At 43.1% G+C, this 5,096-nt stretch overlaps 1 protein-coding gene across 8 annotated transcripts in view; it reads left to right on the forward strand.

Annotated features, from left to right (window-relative positions):
- Positions 1 to 476: 476 nt before the first annotated feature.
- The window catches only part of March8 (membrane associated ring-CH-type finger 8), a 105,441-nt gene continuing 100,821 nt past the window's right edge, over positions 477 to 5,096 (forward strand). For 4 of the 8 annotated variants that reach the window (XM_029565737.1, XM_029565743.1, XM_029565740.1 and 1 more), the window contains exon 1: positions 477 to 775. The gene's annotated coding sequence lies outside the window, so the exon portion shown is untranslated. Of the gene's footprint in view, positions 776 to 2,824; positions 2,924 to 5,096 lie in introns of all 8 variants that reach the window. The other 4 variants (XM_029565741.1, XM_029565738.1, XM_029565742.1 and 1 more) reach the window with 2 other exon arrangements.

Genomic DNA, 5,096 nt, shown 5'->3' on the forward strand with positions numbered 1-5,096 from the left:
CTAGAGGTATAATGGGGGAAGTCTGATGTGGACAAGTGAATATTTACGCGTGCCTATTTACACAAAAGCAATATCCCTATGTAAATTATATATATTTACATATGTACATATCCTGTGTAATCTGTGCCACTTCAGAGTAGGGAGGGATAGCAAACAAAAACCTGTCACTTGTTCTCCGCTCCCACTTTCTTTTGCCTCCGAGTGTCTCAAACGATGGAAAACTTGCCTTTCTTCTCAAACACTAATCCGTGCTTGCGCCGGGCCCAGAAGACGAAGCCAGGCGGCGGCTGCCTTCATCTCCGCCTAGGGCCGGCTCACTTCCTCCCCGCCGCCCGTGGGAAGCCCCGAGTGGCCGCGCCGCCGGCGGTCCCCAGCGCACCCCGGTCGCCAGGGCGACGCCTCAGCTGGTGGACGGCGTGGGCACGTGACCGGTCCGTCACGTGACCGGCCCGTCGGCGTCCTCTAGCGGAGGGCTGTGGACGGCGCGCCGGCCCTGCTGCGTCCCGGCCTGGGGCATGCGGGAAGCGGGCGGGGCGGGGACGTCCGCGCCCACCTAGCGGCCTCCGCGAGAGCCAGCCAGCCACCGGGGGTGGGGCCCTGGGCCGGAGTGCGTCCCGGGCGCCAGCCTCCCGTCCGCAGCTCGCACCCGCCCACCCGCCCGCCGTTGGCCCCGGAGCAACTGCCGCCCGGTCCCGGCCTGCGTCCGCGGCTGCGATGCGGCGTGGACCCCTGCCCGGCCGGTCCTGTCCGGGTCCTGCTACCTCCCCGAGCTCAGGTAGGTGCCGGCGCGTTCATCGCCGCCCGGCTGCTCGTCCCTAACTCTTTAGTGGAAACGGTTTTAGCCTGTGTCGTCTAAATGAAGTTTTTAATAGGGAAGTTCATGTTGGAGATTCACGGTGGCTCTTCCCATCCGTGTTTCCATAATGCGACTGAACCCCCTTTACAAAAATGATACCGGAAAGCCCAATCTAGAAAGAAAGCAAACCTTTTTTGTGCCTCATGTATCACCTGTTAAGACTTAAGTGGTCACAAACAGACAAGACTGGTTATGGAGTTGTGTTTTTTGTTGTTAATTTGATGTGTCTGAAGATAAATTTGCGTTGTGTTTTCTCCATTATTTTTCTCCTAATTTTGTTTGATTATATGTTATACAGTTAGAAAAATAGTTAATATATAACTAAAGTTCTGGAGCAAGCCCCAATTATTTCTGAGAAAGACCTTTCTCTTACCATGTTTTACAACCCAGTCCCAGGGGAAGCAAGCTTGTGTTTATGAGAGCTCACACCCAGTTGCTGGGTTAGTTGCTCAAGCGCAGAGTGGGAGTGGACTGTCAAATCATAGTCTGTGAAAAACACGAAAACTGAAAGATATATGAACTACAGTTCTTAGAGTCATGGAAACTTGTGGGCATGATCTTTTACCAAGTGTTGACAACCTCAAGCAAGAGAATTTTGAATTTTGAGAGACTCAGTTTAGGAAGAATAAAAAAGCCCCGTTTGACATAGTGAATGAACGTATGTATATACTGAGTGTGAAGTACAGGCAAAGGCAACCATCGGGAATGCCTTAAAGTACAGAGCAAATCGGTTTCCTGTGGAGGTTGGACTTGATAAAAGGATGTACTCACATTAGAAGTTTAATGGTAAAAGGGGGGAGCCTGTTGGCCTTGTAATCCTGGAAGGGGTGTGTGGGGGAAACCCCATTTAAAAAATTTTGTTCACTTAGTATTTCTGGGAGGTGAGCAAGAATTGGAGGTCTAACATCAGTGGAACCCAGGTGGAGTATGCTTTCCTTTCCTGTTTTCCAAGACAGTTCTCATCCTTGACCTTTAGTTTACACTTCTGCAAGCTAATTTTTCTTTGGTTCTTTGCTTCTGCTCCTGAGTGAAGAAATTGGATTGTCCATGTCGTGATTGCTACTAGGATTGTCAGATGAAATAAAGGATTCACAGTTATATATAAATTTCAGATCAACTTGAAATAGGTAAAACATACTTAAACTAAAAATAAAAAAGATCATCCTTTATTTGAAAGTAAGGTTTAACCCAGCTTACTTGAGTTTGTTGTTGCTAAATCTGACTGCTCTATCTCTAACATGTCTGCTTCAACAAATTCACACTAGGAGAAATTAGCTCAAGGCCTAGATAGGTCTAGATTGATTCTCTTGTCAAGAATCCCTATGGGGAGGGGGAGGGAAGAGTCCCTATTCGGGGCTGGAGAGGTGGCTCAGTAGCAGAAGGAACACTTAGCACAAATGAGATCAATCTCCAACACCATAACAAGCAAAAAACCAAACCAAAACAAAAAGAACCCACTTACTATTGGTACAACCATCTTGACAGACACTACTCTGTCACAGGTGTTTGTCCTCCCTCCCTCCCTCCCTCCCACCCTCTTTCTTTTTTGAGACCAGGGTCTTGCTGTGTAGCCCAGGCTAGCATCAAACTTAACTGTCCTCTTGCCTTAGCTCTCTTAGGGCTGAGATAACAACAGGTGTACACCACCGTACCCACTGCACAATGTTAATTCTTCTAAATATTATTGAATTGTGTTCCCACATAGTTGGACCGTTTTACTTTTCCACCAGCAGTGTAAGAGAGTTTCTGTTGTTATCCTGTCTGTATGCTCCCCGGAGCTCAGTGTGAGAAAATTCTTTATCTAATAAAACTCTAGTACAGTGTATCTAAAGGGCTCTTACACATGGCAGTAATATAATAAGTACCTCATGCTAACTGATTCTGTTGCTTGTGTGCCAACTGCAACAATATAAAGGTTTGTTCAACTTAGAAATAGACAACTGATTTGAGTAAATATTTTTTTTTCAGACAAGATATACAAGTTGAAGACAGGAAAAAATACTCAAGACAAATGCAAGTCAAAATCAAGGTGGAGAGCTGATGTAACTTGGAGGTCTAGCACGTCTGGTATGCTCCGGGCTGTTGGTTTGCTCTCCAGCTCCAAAGAAAGAAATTTGCACTGAAATACCATATCACACCCACCAGCATGACTAAAATTTAAAAAAAAACAATAAAAAAAAAAAAAAAAAAAAAAAAAAAAAGGTGGTGGAGTATTGGAATCGTCATGTACTATTGGGTGGGAATGTGAGGTGGTGTGACTGCTCCAGAAACAGTCTGGCAGTTTGTCAGATGTTTAATATTTTTTTCATTTATTTTTATTTTATGTATATGAGTGTTTTGCCCCATATATGTCAGTGCACCTGTCCCATGCAATGCCCGTGGAGGCCAGAAGAGGGCATCGGATCCCCTGGAACTGGAGTTACAGACTGGTGCTAGCTGCCATGTGGGTGCTGGGAACCAAATCCAGGTCCTCTGCAAGAGCAGCCAGTGCTCTTAACTGCTGAGCCAGCTCTCCAGTCCCTCTCAAGTGTTTAAATACAGAGATATGTCATGATATAGCAGCCCACTGTAGGTATATATCCCCCCCAAATGTAAATATAGCCACACCAAATCTTACACATAAATTTATGGTGTTTATAATAGCTTAAAAGTAGAAACAGCTCAAATGTACCAACTGATGAAGGGTTAAACTAAATGTGATCTAAACATACAGTGGAATATTATTCAGACATAAAAAAGAATGATGTACTGAGTGCTGCTTCCACATGTAAGGACCTTGAAAACATTCTAAGTGACAAAAGGTAAGTACAAAAAGTCACATCGTGGCTGGTTAGATGGCTCAGCAGGTAGAGTTGCTTGCTGTCAAACCTGATGATCCCAAGGACTCACATGGTAGAAGCCCATAAGTTGTCTTTTGACCTCCATCCACAGTGGTATTGCATACACACACACACACACACACACACACACACACACACACACACACCAATAAAGAAAAAAAGAAAGAAGGAAACTGTAAAAAAGTGTTTTTAAAACCACATTGTGTCATTAAAAATGATTGAACTTTTATGAATTTTTTTCAGTGAATATGCTTGGCCAAAGAGGGTTTTCTGGATTGTTTGTTTGGTTATCTAGATGTTTTTATTTTTTAAAGATTAAAAAAAAATTATTCGTATGTGTGTGCCCGCTTGAGTTGATGTGCAGCTGCCCAAGGATGCTTTTTTTTAGCTTTAAAAGAAACATAGGGAAGTGGGTACAGTAGTGTGCACTGACCTATTGTCTCACACTCTGGAGGCTGAGGCAGGAAGATGGCTTGAACCCTTGTCTACCTATCTAAAGATTATGCAGACAATGTCAACTGATAAAGGAAAATTCAGTGTAAAAGCTCAGTGAAAGTGGGGTCATATATTGCATATATTATTTTGAAATAGGATTTTCACTCAGTTTGCTATATGTAGATTTGTACCTTATTTATTTATTTATTTATTTATTTATTTATTTAGTTAGTTAGTTAGTTAGTTAGTTAGTTAGTTAGATTTTCCATGTTGCCAAGGGTAACCTTGAGTTCCAATCCATACTGCTGGGATTGCAGGCATATGGTGCTGGGGAGTGAACCCAGAGCCAGGCAGGCACTCTATCAATGAGCTATTTCCCCAGCCTTGCATTTCTCTCTCTTTTTTTAAATGGTATTCCTTTGTAGACTAAATTTGTTTACTTCTCTGTCTATCCAGTACTTAGCAGCCCAATATTTGTGGGATGAGCTGGATGTAGTGGCCCATGCCTGTAGTCCCAGCATGGGACGTCAAGGCAGGAGGATTGCAGATTCAAGGCCAGCCTGACTACACAGTGAAATCCCATTTCAAAAAAGAAACAAAAAAAAAAAAAATGAGGGAAGGAAAATATATGGATTCCTAAATCCACAGCTCATTTCCTTTGATATTGGCAGGTAGGTATTTGGTGTGCTATAATTTTTTCTCTTTTATAGCAGCATTGCAGTGTTCATTCTTGTATGTACCTGGTGTGCATATCTTTAAACATTGATGGGATTATTATTACACTGTAGAACCTTAAACATGGAATTGTCTGGCTAAGGGCTTTATGCTGGGTAGTGGCCACTGCTTACCTCATTTGTTGCCCAGGCTATGTTTTCATTAATAATATGTAGGAACTCTTTTTTTTTCCCATTCATTTGTCTGAATAACTAATAACATTTTTTAATTTTTTCTTTATTTTAAAATTA

Source organism: Nannospalax galili, unplaced genomic scaffold (genome assembly GCF_000622305.1).
Source record: "Nannospalax galili isolate Female #2095 unplaced genomic scaffold, S.galili_v1.0 scaffold2819, whole genome shotgun sequence".
NCBI classification, from domain to species: Eukaryota; Metazoa; Chordata; class Mammalia; order Rodentia; family Spalacidae; genus Nannospalax; species Nannospalax galili.